The sequence below is a fragment of the Pinus tabuliformis genome, chromosome 4_2, assembly GCF_031772625.1.
Source record: "Pinus tabuliformis cultivar Carrire ecotype Pingquan chromosome 4_2, CPIR1, whole genome shotgun sequence".
Lineage (NCBI taxonomy): Eukaryota > Viridiplantae > Streptophyta > Pinopsida > Pinales > Pinaceae > Pinus > Pinus tabuliformis.
Genome location: NC_142304.1, coordinates 515,751,935 through 515,770,573, shown reverse-complemented (window position 1 = coordinate 515,770,573; position 18,639 = coordinate 515,751,935). Strand labels below are relative to the sequence as shown.

The 18,639-nt window shown below is 37.6% G+C and overlaps 1 pseudogene; it reads right to left on the bottom strand.

Annotated features, from left to right (window-relative positions):
* Positions 1-232: 232 nt before the first annotated feature.
* Positions 233-18,639, bottom strand: part of LOC149170252 (putative aminotransferase TAT2) — a 53,223-nt pseudogene continuing 34,816 nt past the window's right edge.

Sequence of the window (18,639 nt, the reverse complement as noted above, 5' to 3'; positions counted from 1 at the left end):
AGGCTTCTGTGATCCATATTTGACAATTGAGAAAAAAAATTCAGCAATAATCACATAAGAGAAGTCGTGTTGACGCGTTTCGAATCATCCAGTGTGATTATCCCCTCAATTCATGCCAGAGAGAGATCAAGTCTGAGTATCCATGGAACAGTACCTGCCACTTCAATTTATCATTTTTCAATCATATAAAATAATTATTGATTACAGTACAAACCTGACATTTCCTTAGAAATTAACCAGGAACCATCCATTTCTTTGATATGCTCCCAAGAGTTAGAATTGGTACAGTTGATGCAAAGAATCCCATTGGAATGAATGACTTCTCGCCAAAGACAATATGAGCATATACTTCATCTGATATTATTAACAAACGCAACCTTTTAGCCGTCTCTGCAACCTGCATGGTATTATAAACTTTCAATTCACCAACAAAAGAAAAAAAAAAATGTCACATGTTCACCTACGCACGGGTCATTTTAAAGCCTTGTCCTCTTAATAGGTTATAGACAAGTTTTTCTAAGAGGAAGAAATTTGAGGTAGAAATGAGTATCTTTCCATGATGAAAACATTTTCCTCATACAGACCATGAACAAAACTCAACTCAAAATCTACCTGCAACAAATTATATATCAACTTTGCTTGATGGAAGAATATATTTAAACTATGTATTCATGGGAGTGAGGGAAGCCAACATACACAAATAGTTAATTATGTAGCCAGATTATAGCTCACTTTATTCAAATGCTCATAGGTAAAAATGGTTGTTTGGATTGATGATAACCATTGCCACTGTGTTGTTGTCTGCTATTGAATCAAGTTGATCTAAATCAACTTCCCAACCCCTTTCCGGAACTAATCATAATGCCTTCCTTCAATGCTTTTGTATGCCATTAGCATGGAAATCATGGTCTTGGGAGGAGAATGTTTGCACCTTCACGAGCCAAAACTGAGAGAGCCACTTCAATCTCTTGTACAAAGCCACAAGTCAGGTAAACATCATCCTCAGAAAGCTTATAGGGAAAACCATGAGAAAGATAATCTGCAATTGCTCTGAAAGTGAAGCTATGCAGATTAGCATAAAAAAAAAGATATGGAAGGAATTCTGATGATCTTACCTTCATAAATGATTGCTAAATCTTTGAAATTCACAAGATTAGAAAGATAAAGGCCTGCCAAAATCATGAATGACAGGAACAACAACTCCGCTACTGATTCACATATTAGCATGACTCGTCAATTATGGGAAGTATAACAATCTCACTGCTGATTCTTATCGCACTTATGCTGATTTATGATAAATACTTCATTATCGATGTTTGGACAACGTTGGAAGCACTGTGTAGCCCTTAAATATATAATTGTTACAACCCTAATTTTATATTATTATATTTAAATCTTAGAGGATATAAACACCAAATCATGAAACACACATACTAGACAAAATGAGGCGAAATATGTTAGATCCCTATAATACTAGTGATTACCCCATTATTATTGTAGTTGTATCCCTTATTAATATTGTTGTGCCCCTATTGTCCCCATATTTTTATTATTATGCTCCATAGAAACCCTCTATTGTTATTTTTGTGGCTTTATATTATTATTGTTAGGTCAGCTGGGTTATATTGTGACTCCTTAGACTCCTATATATAGAAAGGAGGTTTTGTCATTTGAATCATCTAAGAATTGTTCATTTATGTAATGTAAAGGAGGTTTCCCCCTCGAAGAGGCTAAATTCTAAGGCGTTGATCTATCTTTTCTTGAGCTGGTTTCATAACATTTGGTATCAGAGATTTGGATTCTAGGGTTTCGCTGCTCCAAACAGGTCATCGTGGCATTTTCGCTATAACTTTTTTTTTTGCGATGTTTCAGAAGCTAAAAAAAAAACCCACTTGAGAAGACATTGCGCTGAATCTCGGGTCCGAATTTCAGAGCTTTTCGCACTATATTTGCGGAGATATGATCTGAGGAAGTTGGTCTTTTTGCAGACTCCTGAATTACATTCCAAATAAGTGACCTAGGGAAAATAATCATAACTTTCTCTCTGAGCATCGGATTGAAATTTCGTATGAAGGTACAGAAAGAGGACGGACTTTAGTTTTCTTGTATATATTTTTCAGAGCCAAAGGTTGAAACAGTGACTCGTGGCACGTTGTACAAGTTCGCTCTACTGAACTAGTCTATAATCAGGTCACTGTGGGAGATTTGGCATAACTCTTCCCTGGAGAATCCAATTTGGATTAGACTGGTGGCATTGGAAAGAGGATGCAGAGAGATATTTCAAGTTGCAATTTTGGAACTATATGATTCGAAATTACAGGGATACATCAGATTCAATATCAAACTCCTACAAAGTGAAAAAAGGTGTGTAGTTTTTTTAAATTTTTGCATAAGCTTGGTCTGAAAAATTAGTTTGAAGGAATTCAAAGGGCATAGTAAAGCATTATTATCGGTAATTGATGACTTGAGGGAAGAAAATGCAAACACCTAGTAGGCAACCTGAAAGCTCTAGCATGACTCATGAAGAAGAGGAAGAAATGCAACATGATATATCAAAATTATGAGTCCGAGTGCAACAAGTGTCACTTGCACAAAAAGCAACAAAATCTAAGGTGGATGGTTTAAAGAAAGATGTAGAAGATAAGATGGATGGTTTAAAGAAAGGCGTAGAAGCTAAGATGGATTGTTTAAAGACAGGCATGGAAGATGTGAAAACAGATTTGATAAAGTTTCTACAAGGAATGCTTACTAATGGTGAAAGGGTAGTAAAGGAAACTCATGATGAGAACAAAAGAAAAGTTAATCATGATTTCATAGACTCTAATGTTGGATCGAAGACCCACCATATTCCAAAAATCGATATGAGGAAGTTTGATGGCAAGGATCCCGCAACCTGGATATTACAGATGGAGCAATTTTTCGATCTCAATAATGTGCAAAACACACAAAATGTACGTATTGCAACTTTATATTTGGAACCAAATCAGTTTGTATGGTATCAATGGCTTTGCTCTCGTAAAAAAATGATCACTTGGGCAATTTTTATGAAAGAATTGACAGCACATTATGAGGATACAAAAAGCAACACTTTTTTTAGCTAATTGACAAGTCTCAAACAAAAGGGTTCAATAATGGAGCACATTGAGGAGTTCCAAAAATTGAACATAAGGGTAAAAGATATTCTAGAGGAGCATAGGATTGATGTGTTCATAGGGACTTTAAAGGATAATATCCAACATGATGTTCGCCTTTGGGAATCTGATTCATTAGAGAAGGCATTCAGGTTAGCAAGAAAAATGGAAAGCAAAATTATGGCAACCAGGAAGCATACCACTCACAACTATAAAGATGGAAGTGTTGTTGCCCCTAGTCTTCCACAACCTATAATGTTGACACCACAACAATTGGAAGAAAAAAGAGCAAAAGGGCTTTGTTACAGTTGTGATAGCAAATACACTAAAGGTCATAAGTGTGCTGAGAAGAAATTATTCTACATAGATTGTGAAGAGGAAGAAGAAAATGAGCAAGAATGGTCAAAAGAAGAGGATATACTCCAGGAACAAAGTCTAGATAAAGAAGAAATGAATCCGACCATATCTTGTAATGCATTGGTGGGAATTACCACTCCTCAAACCATCAAGATAGAAGGACAAATCAAGAAGAAAAAGGTAATAGTGTTGATTGATTCATGAAGTACCCACAATTTTATTCATTGTAAGGTAGCAAAAGAATTGAATTGCTTCTTATATCTAGCACCAGAGTGTCAAGTGATGGTTGCAAATGGAGGAACAATAAATTGCTCTGGAAAGTGCCATAATATCAAGCTATCCATGGGAGAATATGTATTGACTAGCCAATGCTTTCCATTCCAATGGGAGGTGTTGATGTTGTACTAGGAGTCCAATGGCTACAATCCTTGGGTACAATATCTTTTAATTTTCAAGAACTTTTCATGAAATTTTATGCGGAAGGAAAGGAAGTTGAATTAAGGGGTATTGCAGGGAAACCGGGAAAGATAATCAGCTCTAACGGTATGACAAAGCTTCTAAAAAGGGAACAAAGAGGTGTAATTGCACAATTATGTTCGCTAGATGTTTCCACATCGGAATCATATATTTCTCCAAATATCCAAAAAGTCTTGGACAATCATTCCAAGGTATTTGAGACTCCCAAAGGTCTCCCACCTATTCGTGATCATGATCATGCTATTCATCTGATTCCAGGAAGTGTTCCTCCAAACATCAGGCCGTACATATATCCCTATGCCCAAAAAAGTGAAATTGAACGTATGGTTGCAGAAATGCTAGAGGCTGGTATAATTCAACCTAGTCAAAGTTCTTTCTCTGCTCCAGTAGTATTGGTGCACAAGAAGGATGGATCATGGCGCATGTGTCCGGATTATAGGGAGCTCAAGAAGCTCACTATTAAAGATAATTTTCCCATTCCTGTCATTGATGAATTACTGGATGAATTGCATGGATCAATTTATTTCACCAAGTTGGATCTTCATTTAGGATATCATCAAATCAGAATGAAGACTGAAGACATTCCGAAAACAACATTTAGAACTCATGAGGATCATTATGAATTTTTGGTCATGCCTTTTGGCCTTACCAATGCACCTTCTACATTTCAAGGTTGAATTCCATTTTCAAACCCTTCCTTAGAAAATTTGTGTTAGTATTTTTTGATGATATACTAATCTACAACAAGTCTTGGAAGGATCATGTTGAACATTTGACAGGGTGCTATAACTATTGGAGGAGAAACAATTATATGCAAAAAGATCCAAATGTTTCTTTGGAGTACAAGAGGTGGAATATCTAGGTCATATTGTATCTCATGAAGGAGTTAAGGTAGACCCTAGCAAAATTAAAGCCATTAAGGAATGGAAAGTCCCCACATCCATAAAGCATCTGTGAGGATTTCTCGGGTTGACAGGGTATTATCGCAAGTTTGTTAAGAATTATGGGAGAATAGCAGCACCTCCAACAACATTATTGAAGAAATATGCATTTTCATGGACTCCAGAAGCAACAAAGGCCTTTGAACATCTTAAAGAGGCAATGTGCCAAGCACCAGTCTTAGCTACACCAGACTTCACAAAAACCTTTATTGTGGAATGTGATGCTTCAGTAAATGGAATTGGTGCTGTTTTCATGCAAGATGAAAGACCCATTGCTTTTGAAAGTCGTCCAATCAAGGGAAAGTTTTTACACAAAGCTATTTATGAGAAGGAAATGTTGGCAATACTACATGCACTTAAGAAATGGCGACCTTACCTAATGGGAAGACACTTCAAGGTAAAAACGGATCATGATAGCCTTAACTACTTTTTAGAACAAAGATTATCCTCGGAAGAGCAACAAAGTGGGTCACAAAGATGTTGGGTTATGACTTTGAAATCATCTACAAAAAAGGGAAGCAAAATGTGGTGGTAGATGCCCTCTCAAGAAAGGATGAGGATGTGGAAGCATTGTTCTGCGCCATTTCTATTATCCAACCCGATTGGATAAACGAAGCAAGGGAGGAATGGAAGAATGATGAAGAAGTGTGGGCACTTATTTGAAAGTTACAACAAGATTCCAGTACATTTGATACATTTAGCTGGCAAAATGATTCGTTATGGTACAAATATCGCTTATACCTCTGTAAGAACTCCCAACTCAAACAAAAGATTCTTATGGAATTGCACACTTCTCCCTTAGGAGGGCACTCAGGATTTTTAAAAACTTACCATAGGGTTAAGAAGGAATTTTTTTGGGATGGCCTTAAATCGGATATTCAAAATTTTGTGGCGGAATGTTTGGTTTGCCAACAAAATAAAGTTGAAACAATTAAGACCCCGGGTCTATTACAACCTTTATCCATTCCAAGCCAACGTTGGGAGGAGGTTTCAATGGATTTTATCACAAGTTTACCCAATTCTGAGGGAAAGAAAGTCATCATGGTGGTAGTTGACAGACTTACCAAGTATGCACACTTTTGTGCATTATCACATCCATTTAAAGCCAGTACAGTTTCTACTGCATTTATGGAAACAATTCAAAAGCTACATGTAAATCCAAATATTATTGTAAGTGACAGAGATCCCATCTTCACTAGAAATTTTTTGATAGAATTATTTTCTTGTCTTGGTACTCAGTTAGCTCATAGTTCATCTTATCATCCTCAATTTGATGGGCAAACTGAGATAGCAAACAAATGTCTGGAAGGATATCTTCGTTTCTTTGTCTGTGATAAACAGACACAATGGGTCAAATGGTTACTTCTAGCTAAATGGTGGTATAACACATCCTTCCATACAGCAACAAAAATGACCCCATTTATGGCACTTTATGGATATCAGCCACCATCCATCACATCATATTTAAGAGAAAATTCTAAGGTTCAAGCAGTGGAACATCACATCGAACATCAACAACAAGTTCTCCAACTCTTAAAGGATAACCTCATGTTGGCACAGAATAGAATGAAACAACAGATAGATCAACATCGCAGCGAAAGAAGTTTTGATGTGGGTGATTGGGTATTCCTACAGCTACAACCATATAAACAAATGTCCCTGAAGCAAGCTAGGAAGGATAATAAATTATCACCAAAGTATTATGGTCCGTAGAAGGTGTTGCAAAAGATTGGTACTATGGCATACAAATTGGAGCTTCCTACAGCTTCTCGAGTGCATCCAGTTTTCCATGTTTCATGTTTAAAGAAGGTTATAGGCAACAAGCTCCCACTTCAAACAATATTGCCAGAACTTGACGAGAAAGGAAAAATTATATTGGAATCGAAAGCAGTCACCGAGACAAGAACTAGACAGCTACGAAATCGATCAATTTCAGAGTATCTCATCAAGTGGAAGAACTTATCCATTGAAGATTCCACATGGGAGGATGAGAATTTTATATAGAAGCATCCAAAACTACTCAAGCATTGAGGACAACACTTTTTTGAAGGAGAGGGGCATGTTAGATCCCTATAATACTAGTGATTACCCCATTACTATTGTAGTTGTATCCCTTATTAATATTGTTGTGCCCCTATTGTCCCCATATTGTTATTATTGTGCCCCATAGAAACCCTCTATTGTTATTTTTGTGGCTTTATATTATTATTGTTAGGTCGGCTGGGTTATATTGTGACTCCATAGACTCCTATATATAGAAAGGAGGTTTTGTCATTTGAATCATCTAAGAATTGTTCATTTATGTAATGTAAATGAGGTTGCCCCCTCGAAGAGGCTGAATTATAAGGCGTTGATCTATCTTTTCTATCTTTTCTTGAGTTGGTTTCATAACAAAATATAACCATAGCAGAGAAAGTTCCAGATGAAGTAAAGCCCAATGTAAACAGTAATTACTGAATATCATAAAAATTCATTACTCATGTACAATCTTCCTAGTTTACAACCAAGATAGTTGAAACCTGTATAGAGATTATGAACATGTTAGTATTTATAACCCCATACAACCTTCAACGACGCTGTTTGGATACAGACCCTGGTCAACAGAAAACTACACACTACTAAATTTTTTAAAGATTATTGTACTTAATTTATTTTCTGATCACATTTGATCTCATTATATATACACATCTCCAAAATACCAAAATAGAATAACCTACTCTATAGCCATAATTAAAGACACAACAACTTCTAATAGTCCCCATTTTAGAAAGAACCTACCGTATATAATTGATGACGTGAATGATAATCCTGATTTTACTGCCTCTTCCATTTGTTAAGAGGTCCTAGTCATTGTTGTTAACATTGGGCAAAAAATTGGCAAAAAACCTACCTTATATAATCGATGACGTGAATGATAATCTTGATTTTACTGCCTCTTCCATTTGTTAAGAGGTCCTAGTCATTGTTGTTAACATTGGGCAAAAATTGGCAAAAATCAGCAAATTGTAGCAAGCATTAAAAAGTTAAAAATGAATTCATTATTTTCAATTCTTTCAAAATATAAACTAATAGCAACATCAAATAAGCACATTGACACATAAATATGGGAAAAAAATAAATATATATGATGTAGTGAATGCCAATTGATACATCAAAGTCAATACTAAACCTCGATAGCTGTCTAATCACAGACTTAAACTGGACAACCAATAAAAAATGGTGTCACATATATATCAATATATCTCACCATCATGATTCATTTACAATGAAAAATATAGTGGCTAACTATCAATTCCCTATCCCTATATTTCAAGGAAAATTTATGGTCATTTGTCACTAAAAGGCCCTATATCATCCCTTTGACAACAACAGGTGGGTGTAGGTGTATTAATCTGTGTATAAGGTGTGAGGTTGCAACATCACCCTTCAAGGTATCAAATTTCTCCTTTGCCACTTCCACCTACTACCTCTCCTCCTCCCCTAAACCCATTATGCCTATTGTCATTGCTCCTCCTCCTCTAACTAGTCAATTGCCTCCTCCATAATAGGCACCCTTTACTCCACATCCACTATGATTATGTAAATATTGTCCAATGGAATGACATTTACATCACGGATTTCTAGAGCTACTTTACCCACAATCAAGGATAGCATTGGACACAAAATCATTCACACATTGAAAATCCAACATGTAAGACGGTCATAATAAAATTTAATATATCTTCAGCGTCATACATTAATATTATTGTAATTACTTAGTTCTAACCTATTGTGCTTCTTTGAGTGTATTTTTCCAAATACACTCCAATTGTGCTAACCACTGGAAGCACTACGAGTTTGACTTAGCACCCAAATAAAATTTCATAAGATTGGTGCACCATAATTGCTCCACCAAATATCTATAACTAATAATAAAATAAAAAGATTTAAATAACATTTCATTATTGTCAAATCATAGATATAGAAAACACAATTCAACTTTCAAATAAAACATATAATAAAAATTCTAAATTCTAATGGCTTACTTGGCAACAAAATATTCCTTTCATGGATAATGTCAAAGCCAAATATTCCATTCATGTTTCCATACATGATGGTTTTGTGTAATGTCCCCAATTTTTGAATTACCTTGTGATATGGTTAGGGGAGATTTCTAGAGCTTGTGCTAGCCAAGTCATAAGAGCAAGATTACACCATTGGTGGGCCCAAAGGGTTTGGAGGAGTTTTATTGGGTCTAACTTGGATTGCTTGCCATATTTCATCATCAGGATCAATTCTGAGTTCGATCTTGGTTCTGTTGCATTTTGACAATTCCTGTAAAAGTTTAAAACAAGGTTATTATCATGCATATTTTAATTATTCGTGCTTAAGGTGTTGTTTTAGACCGATTATTTGGAGAAACACCTTAGTGTAATAGCTCGTTGGAATCGGAAAAAAAAGATCTACAAAGTAGGATGATGAAAAAGAGCTTTCGAAACCGCTCTAATCATGGTAGAAAATTAAGCATTTTTTGTAGTTAAAGTGACTTTAATTAATTAATAAAAAAGTCACTTTATTATATAAAAAAGGGAAAAGTGCTTGGTAAATAAAAGGGGCAAAAGTTGCTTGGAGGAAATGAGAGAACTTAGTGACTTGATCAATAAAAAAATAATAATAAAAGGTGCTTCTAGAATATCAAAGAAAGGTCCAACAAAACTTTAAAAGGGAGAGGAGGTCATTTCTCAAGCAATATATTTTTGTTAACATTTCTGGAGAATTGGTTTGGCTCAAGCGAGGACGAGGGTTTCAGGTAAAACTCTTCAGCTGATTTCGGTGGACTTCGAGTGCCACCTTGGTTGGCTCAGCTAATTTCGGTGGATCTAGAGTGCCACACTAGTTGGCTTTTGTCTTGTGGGGATACCACCCAAATCTTCCAATTGTATTTAAAATTGCAGGTGATTTTGAGCAGCTTCAGAGGGCTGAATTTCTGAAGACAATTGTAGCTATTGGGCCGAGTTCCACTTGTCATCATTCTTTTAGAGGGTTGAGTTTATTTGTTCAAGAAGGCTGAGTTTATCATTTTCTTATGGAGGTTGAATTATTGTTCCAATTATCGTGATTGTTTGTTAGCATTCGATTTTAATTGCCAGAGGTCAAGTTTATTGATTGCATAGGCGCTGAGTTGCTTTGGAGGTTGAATTCATCTTGGTGGAGATCGATTTTATTGGAGGCTGAGTTCATCTTGTTGAGACTTCGATTACATTGCTAGAGTTGTGATTATTTTTTAGGCTAAGCTATTATATTGGGCCAAATTGCCTTCTTTGAGAGGAGGTCAAAATTTATCTTCTAGAGGGGCTGAATGGTTACTTACTTACTGCATGGACCAGTTGACTTGCTAAGATCGAGTTTATTGCTAAGCCAAGTTTGCTCATGGGGGACCGAGTTCTTTTTCTGAAGCCCGAGATCTTGAAGGCCGAATTGCTCTAGCTACTTGCCAGAGTTGTATTTCAAGTTCTCAAACTATTATTTGGCATGTAAAACCCATTGTTCCAACTTAATAAAATTCTAGAAGTGCTTGTTATATTTATGCTGAAGTGTTGTTTCATTTTGCACAGAAGTTGTTTAAATAAATGTTCGTTCCCAAAGTGTTTGATAAGATGTGTAAAAGAAAAAATTGAAATTTTTATGAGTTTTATTAGCAAATTTCAGTAGAAGCATATTACATTTTGCAAGCTTCTTCATCATGCACCATCCTCTCAAGACATGTATAGTAGCACACCATAATTTCTCCACCAAATATCTATAACAAATAAGAAAAGAAAAATATTTAAATTACATTTCATTAATATCGTAAATCAAAATAAAGAAAACATAATTCAACTTTCAAATAAAACATGTAATTAAAATTCTAAATTCTAATGGCTTACTTCACAACAAAATATTCCTTTCATGGATAATGTTAAAGCCAAATATTTCATTCATGTTCCCATACATAATGGTTTTGTGAGCTTCTTAGTCATTCACCATCATCTAAAGACATGTATGGAACCCTTCCATAACCTCACCATCAAAATCAAAATTACACAAGTAAGCAAAGGCGGGTTGAGGACAAGTGCCATTGCATGAATGGCACAAAGGAGCACCCTAGCCCATCAGTGATCAATCAATCCCAAATATTCAATTATATTTCAAAACCAATGGTACCTATAACCCCTCTTTCAATAGGGTACATGTATGCACATTTCATTTTTGGCAACACCATTGTAAACCCAAAGAATGCAAGTCAAGCTTTGTAGGCCACATGGATGCTATGTATTATGGTATCTTAGGCCTATTATTGTTGGCCATGCTCGATACTCTTAGACTCCATTTTTAGGTCCTTTTGTTTTGAATAGGATTAGAGGGCTTAGGATAGGCCTACCTGGACAAATGGGTTAAGGGGAGCCATTGGTTTTAGGGGTGATCACTATTTTAGGGCCATTCCACTCATATCTTGAGTGCACCTATATCATTTCCAGAAGGTCATTTTTATTGAGTCTATATGCATTCTCTATCCTTGATATATAATTATCATGTTATAGTTCTCAACATGGCAATCTCACATTTTCCAACACTTCACATACACCAAGGCATTTATTGAATCTCAATGCATAGCATCCTGAGGGTCATGTTGCCTCGATCTAGCAAGCCTTGTGAGAGGTATCACAAGGCAAGTACTAGACCTAGGGACAACAATGAGGTGGAGGCCCACTGTCACCATATTACACCACCTCCTACTCTTTAGTTGATTTTCACTACAAGGGAGGCTTCCCAATATTAGTCACCTGATAGGTATTCTAGGGCAATGATTCAGAGGTGACGAATGGGATAAGCTCAAGAAGGGCACTCAGACTAAGGACAAGGCTTATCCAATGAAAGAAGGAATAACATGCTCTTCAAGAGACCTATCAAGGGTAATTATAGCCTAGGGTTTGAGGAATAGGCAATAAAAGTGGCTACTAAGGCATATAAGACCAAGAAAAGGCTTATGAAAAATATATATGATAGCTACAAGCCTTAAAGAAACCCTAAGTTGAAGCCTTGATGCTAGATTAGGGTTTCTTAGAGAAAATTGCCTAGGGTTTGTGACATAAACCTTAGGGAGGAAATTCCAACCATGAAGATGGCTAGATTTTGATACAATACAACTCAATCCACAAGGAAAACCTCGCAACAAGCCCATGTCTTCACCTTACTTGAATTCAGCCCTAGTGACATCTTTAAAGGGTTGAAATTTAAAAGGAGAGAGGAAACTGAAATTATGATATGGTTTGATCATCTATGTAGAAGCCAATTCCTACTTCTTGGGTGATGGAGTCTAAGGGACACCTACTATGGAGATATCAAACCCTAGAAAGGAGTAAGGGGGGAAAGCCCTAATAACAAATCTATCTGTCATGCATATTCTTTGAAACATATCTTGGAAGAAATTGTTTTTCTTAAAACACATTTTGACCAGATCACTGTTTCTCACATCTACAGGGAAAGAAATTCAACTGCTGACCGGCTCTCGAAAGAAGCGGCGGATCGACCTCTAGGAGATTGGCTGATTGAGGAATACAAACCAGATGGGATGCACAGATTTTTTCATCGACCATATATTGACGGCCTCCTACAGGGGGGCAATCCCCCCATCTAATTTTTTGCTATGCTATGATATTTATTGTATATAACAGCCACAGTACAGATCGTCCTTTTTTGCTACTGTATAGCGGATACACTCCTACAGCTCTGTTTATTTTGGTTTTTATTTGAGATATTGTACTTTCTATGAGGGATACAGAACCATCGTATCTCTGTGGGTCCTTTTGATGTAATTTTGTTTTTCTGAGCAGTGGTGAAAACCACACTACAACATATGCCAATGGCATCAACAGCATGTAATTTCTTTTTAATAGAAATTATGAATTCTCTTTCTTCGGAAAAAAGGGGGGAAAGCCCTAGTTTTCCACTTTCACAACCCTATATATCACTTTATGACGGGATAAAATCAGGATGAAAGCTCTCTAGTGGAAAAATTCATAATCCTCAAGGAACCCCTACTGCAGCAAATCTGAATTTACTTCGCCTACTTGATTTTAATATGTAGTATAAAGTTATTTTCTGAATACTGAAGTAAATTACTTCTGCAGCCTACACTACTTTAAATTTGATTACATGAAACAGAAAATTGATCAAAGAACAAGATACATAGGACAATTATTTTTGGACAAAATAGTCCCCGGAAAAACCCAATGCGGGAAAACCGAAGCAGCATCTCTGAGGGATTTATATTATTAAGAAATAATTGTGAATACAATGTTGGTTTCCCTCCCAGAAAACTAGTGACAGAGAAAATACAATGACGGAAGAAATTGAGTGATTTTTACCTCACTTCACTCGGAAAATTCTGGTTGATCCGGCTGCAAAACTGGCTAACCCGGCTATCTTTGCATTGGCCCTGTGTCAGCCTTACAGGCTCCACGTCAGCTCTGTGCTGTCTCTTTTGCCTACTGCGTCAACCTTCCTGGATATTCCAGCTGTTCCCCGACAGTTCTGGCTTTCTGCGTGAGGGCAGCTACTACTCCCGCACTAGCCCTTCTCGCTCTGTGTCAGGCCTGTGTGGGCCCATATTGGCCCGGTGTCAGTCCTCCTCGCTGTTGCGCTACCTCCAATAGCTTCTCTCCACCTCTTTGTCAGTACTCCCTAACTATCCTTTCCCCTCTGCTATAGAATGATCACCTAGTTCGAATTCTCAGCTTCCTAGCCCCAGAAATCGAACTCCAGATCAATTCATTCTCTCTGTGTGTATTTCTAAATCAACCCCAAGCCTCCTTATATTTTTCTCGTTGAGACTTCAACAACTGAGATTAAGTCTCTAATCAACGGCTAAGATTAAAACTTGACTCACCTTCTAGATCATTCTCACCCATATTTTGATTAATACCCATTAATATTTTAATTTACCTAAGTTTAGACTTAGGAACCCCATTTAAAATATTAATTATTTTAATAAAATACAATCCGGGTGGAATTTCACCAAACAGTTTCTGGGTTCTTTGGAACTCGTGCCTTAGCCTCTCCACCAATTTTCATGGCTAGAGAACATTTGATGCTACCAAAAACTAACACTCCCTCTTAGCAATGAAAGTGCTTTAGCAACAATGTCCACCTGCATGTTTCTTTGTCTCTGAAGCATCTCCTTTCCATACTGTTGTTGCCACTAACACTGTGTTGTTGCTGCTACTGTACTGCTATCCATGACACTACCACTTCCACTACTGCATCTGTACTACAGCTCCCTCTACATCTGTTGCTAACACTGCCACTACTAGCTCTACACTGCGTCATTTTCCAATTGTTGCTGCTCAACGACGGAAAAGCATCCAAAATTTCTGAACTAATTGTGTTCAACATAATACCATGAATGTTGGAATCTGAGTGCTACTAGTCTCTAGACCTCTAAATCTTTTGCACTGTGCCATCTGCACTGCTGCCAACCTTGCTCTGCACTGATTAGTCCTGGTCTCAGACTACTGCATCTATCCTCCAAACAATCCACTGCATCATCTGACACTAAGTCCATCTCGCTACTGCTGAATCTCAGGCTTTCGTAGCAAGGAATTGATCCAAGAGGTGGATTCCTCAAGGATCCTACCCACATGTAATCCTCCTGAATATAGTTCAATATCACCCCATTTCCCTCTTGGAGATGCGTGGGCACTCATGGCAAGATCATCTTCGTCAATCTTTGCTGGAGTAGCCTTAGGATCATGTTTCTCATCCTTATCCTTTTGCTTAAAAGGACATTGGGGTGAAAAGTGGCCTATCTTGCCACATTTGAAACTTTTCAACTTCGAAATGTCCTTCTTCCACTTTTTCTTATGTTGTCCCTTTAATGCTATAGCTACATTCTCCTCCTCCTCCTTGGTCTTCGTGCCACTCCCATTGTTTCCATTGAGGTTGAGCTTGACTAGGTCCCTCCTTAATTCCACCTGTTGAAGAGATGCCCACATATCCTCCCATGAAGGTAGTCTTTCCCTGCCCAACATACTTTGGAGGAAGACTTGCCATTCATCCGAGGCTCCATTCAGGGTCATCCTTACCATCACGATAGACTGAGGAGTAGACACCACTACAAAAATCTGGCCTCTGATGTCCTGAAGATGTTGAAGATAGGAGTTAACCCCTTCTCGCTTCTGCATCAATGTCCGCTGCAACTTTTGTTCTAAGTACATCTTCCGCTATTCGGAAGAACCTTCATACAGTGAAGACGAAGCTTCCCACATTTCTCGAGCTGTATCTTTTCCCTTCAAGTGTGAGACCACATGATCTCGAACTCCATCGAGTATGAACCTCTTTGCCTTCCCTTGCTTGGCCTTGTACTTCTTCTTCTGATCATTATTAGCAGGAACAACCACAACACTCTTGACTTAGGCTTCAAGATCATACTCCTCCAGAACAACTAAGATTTTGGTCTTCCATATGACAAAGTTGGAAGCTCCTTCCAACCAGTCCTGATCTTTGAGCCCATGTGATGCCATCTCACCCAACTGTTGAATTGACTCCTCTAGTCACTACTCAACACTGGTCTGTTGTCTGGAAAGTGAAGAATTCAGACTTTTGGCAAAAAAAGTCCTCTAAGGAGAAAATTCCCCTTCTATGTGTCTTTGCTATTTTCCGATGATTTTTTCCCCTATAGAAATTGTGCCCTTCAAGCATAACGTCAAGGCTCTGCGTCACTCCCTCTGCCTCTATAAACTCACGAACCGAAATCGTACCTCTATGTCGACTCTCTCAGAGAGAGATTTCCTTGAAATATTTATTTTCTCAGCAAGGACTGTGTTATCCCTTAAAGGGGATTCAAATTGCTGGAAAATGCAGTTATTGGCCTCTCTGCTCAACATTGGATCTGCTCTTCTTGTTTCAAAATCAATGCTATGATACCATGTGGAAATTTCTAATCCTCAAGGAACCCCTACTACAACAAATCTGAATTTACTTCGCCTACTTGATTTTAATATATATTATCAAGTTATTTTCTTAATACTGAAGTAAATTACTTCTGTAGCCTACTTTAAATTTGATTACATGAAACAAAAAATTGAGCAAATAACAAGATACATAGGACACAGTTATTTTTGGACAAAATAGTCCCTGGAAAAACCCAATGCAGGAAAATCGGTGCAACAGCTTTGAGGGTTTTCTACTATTAAGCAGTAATTCTGAATACAATGTTGGTTGTCGTCCTAACAAACCAATGACAGAGAAAATACAATGGCAGAAAAAATAGAGTGAGTTTTACCTCGCTTCACCTGACAAATTCTGGCTGATCCGGTAGCAAAACTGGCTAACCCCGATTATCTCTGCGTTGGCCCTGTGTCAGCCTTACAGGCTCTGCGTCAGCTCTACACTGTATCTTCTGCCTACTATGTCAACCTTCCCAGTTGTTCCGGCAGCTCCAGCTTTTTGCGTGAGGGCAGCTACTGCTTCTGCGCTCGCCCTTCTAGCTCTGCGTTAGGGTTATGTGGGCCCAAATTGGCCTAGCGTCAGTCCTCCTAGCTATTACGCTGCCTCCACTAGCTTCTCTCCGCCTCTCTATCAGTACTCTCGAACTATCCTTGCCCCTCTGTTGTAGAATGATCACCTAGTTTGAATTCTCAGCTTCCTAGCCCCCGAAATTGAACTCCAGATCAATTCGTTCTCTCCGTGTGTATTTTTAACTGAATCCCAAGCCTCCTTCTTATAATTTTCTCGTTGAGACTTCAACGATCGAGATTAAGTCTCTAATCAACAGCTAAGATTAAAAATTGACTTGATCCGCCTTCTAGATCATTCTCATCCATATTTTGATTAATACCCATTAATATTTTAAATTTCCTATGTTTAGACTTAGGAACCCCATTAAAAGTATTATTTATTTTGATAAAATACAATCCAGGTGGAATTTCACCAAACGATTTCTGGGTTCTTTAGAACTCACGTGCCTTAGCCTCTCCACCAATTTTCATGGCTAGAGCACATCTGATGCTATCAAAAACTAACATCTAGGATGTCTTAAAGGGATGTCCAAGATTCTGTAATTAAAGTACATAATATTTCACCAAATTTCATATAAAGATAATGCAATTGAACAAGAACATAGTAACCCTAGAAAAAATATATTGCATGCAATAACCATTAAAACATATTCAATAATAAAGGTACTCAAAATATATGCATGGACAAATCCTTCATTATCCCTAAGTGATGTCTCCACAACAAGAACTAGTCTCCAATAGCAAAATTATCCACAAAAGTCAAATCTCCACAAGAGTACAAGGCCACAACAGTTAGGCAGAAATAGTCCACAAGTGATGATGAAATGAGAAGTGAGGTGACCTATATTTATATGAGGTCTACCTCACCTAATTTTAACTTAAGAAGTCCTTAAACAAGTTTAACAATGAGTAAACATAAAATAATCCTTGGGTTACAAGCCAACCCACTAGCTCGATGTAAAATAATGCCACAAAGGACCCACACATGTGTCTCATTAGCCCCTAAATGATAACACCATTTTCTTTTTGGGCTCTAGATGCCATATGATGGTGAGCATAATGCTGAAAATGTGTCTATGTGCCATGATCATCCATCATTTTTAGGAATAACCCTCAAATCATCCTCAAAGCAACTCCAAGGGTCCCAAATCTAGTTGGGTTGTCACCACGTCATCTCCATGGGTCTTCAATGGTCAACGCAAGGCCTTCTCTCTCCATTGTTAGGGCTCCATCAAGTACAACAAGCCCTCCCTAGTCATATCATGGAAGAGCATCCTCATATGGGCATGGAATCGTGGCCTACCCATAAAGTAGTGTAAAGGCCAACCTAGGGGCATGTTGGGTCCAATGGTGAAATCATAAAGAATCCTTTATGTTGGGTCAAACAAGTTCAAAATCTTGGGTCCTGGGGGTGCTTTAGGAAATGCGCCATATTCTATGATGTAATGTCCAATGCTCTGATGGAAGTGTGAAATGCTGCATCCGTTAAGTAATCAACCTCTAGGAAAGGTGAGGGTACCTATGGTGGGTGCCCTCAAGGCCTAGGATTCTATGAATCACTTGACAATACCAACTTAAATCTAAGTGAACGAAACCATTCATTAGAGACTAAGATCATATAAGCATCTACAGGGACCAAACTTTCATGTTAAAGGTATATTAATACTTCAAACTTGGATCACCTTTCGATATCTGACTAAACCAACTCCCGTAAATGTGTTTCCTACCTTGATAGAGGTGGCTAATGGTCAACCCTATTACATTTTTCCAAACCCTAAAGGGAGGTGGCATTCCAAGGTCAACCCCTCAATCAATAGGTGTTAGTGTAAATGAATGGCAATGCAAGGGAAAAGGCTTCATGGCTAAGTTCCATGGTTAAGGGGACCAACTAATAATAAGTCCACATACTGAGTGTATAGATGTAATGGAGGGAGAAATCATGGAGGCATAATTTACTCTGATCAACTTGTTTTTTCCACCCCTCTAGTGCACCTTTTACTTATTTTTAATTTTTCTTTTTATTTTGGGTGCATAACTCAAGGTTTACAGCTTGCTATTTATGATATAGCATTTAATTTTACCCCTTAAGATGAGACAATTTGTCGCTCATCAAGGTTGGGACATGTAATGGTTCATCTTGATAAAATGGAGCCTCAAGTGCTCAAGAATAAGGTGATGGCCAATGAGGAGGGTAGA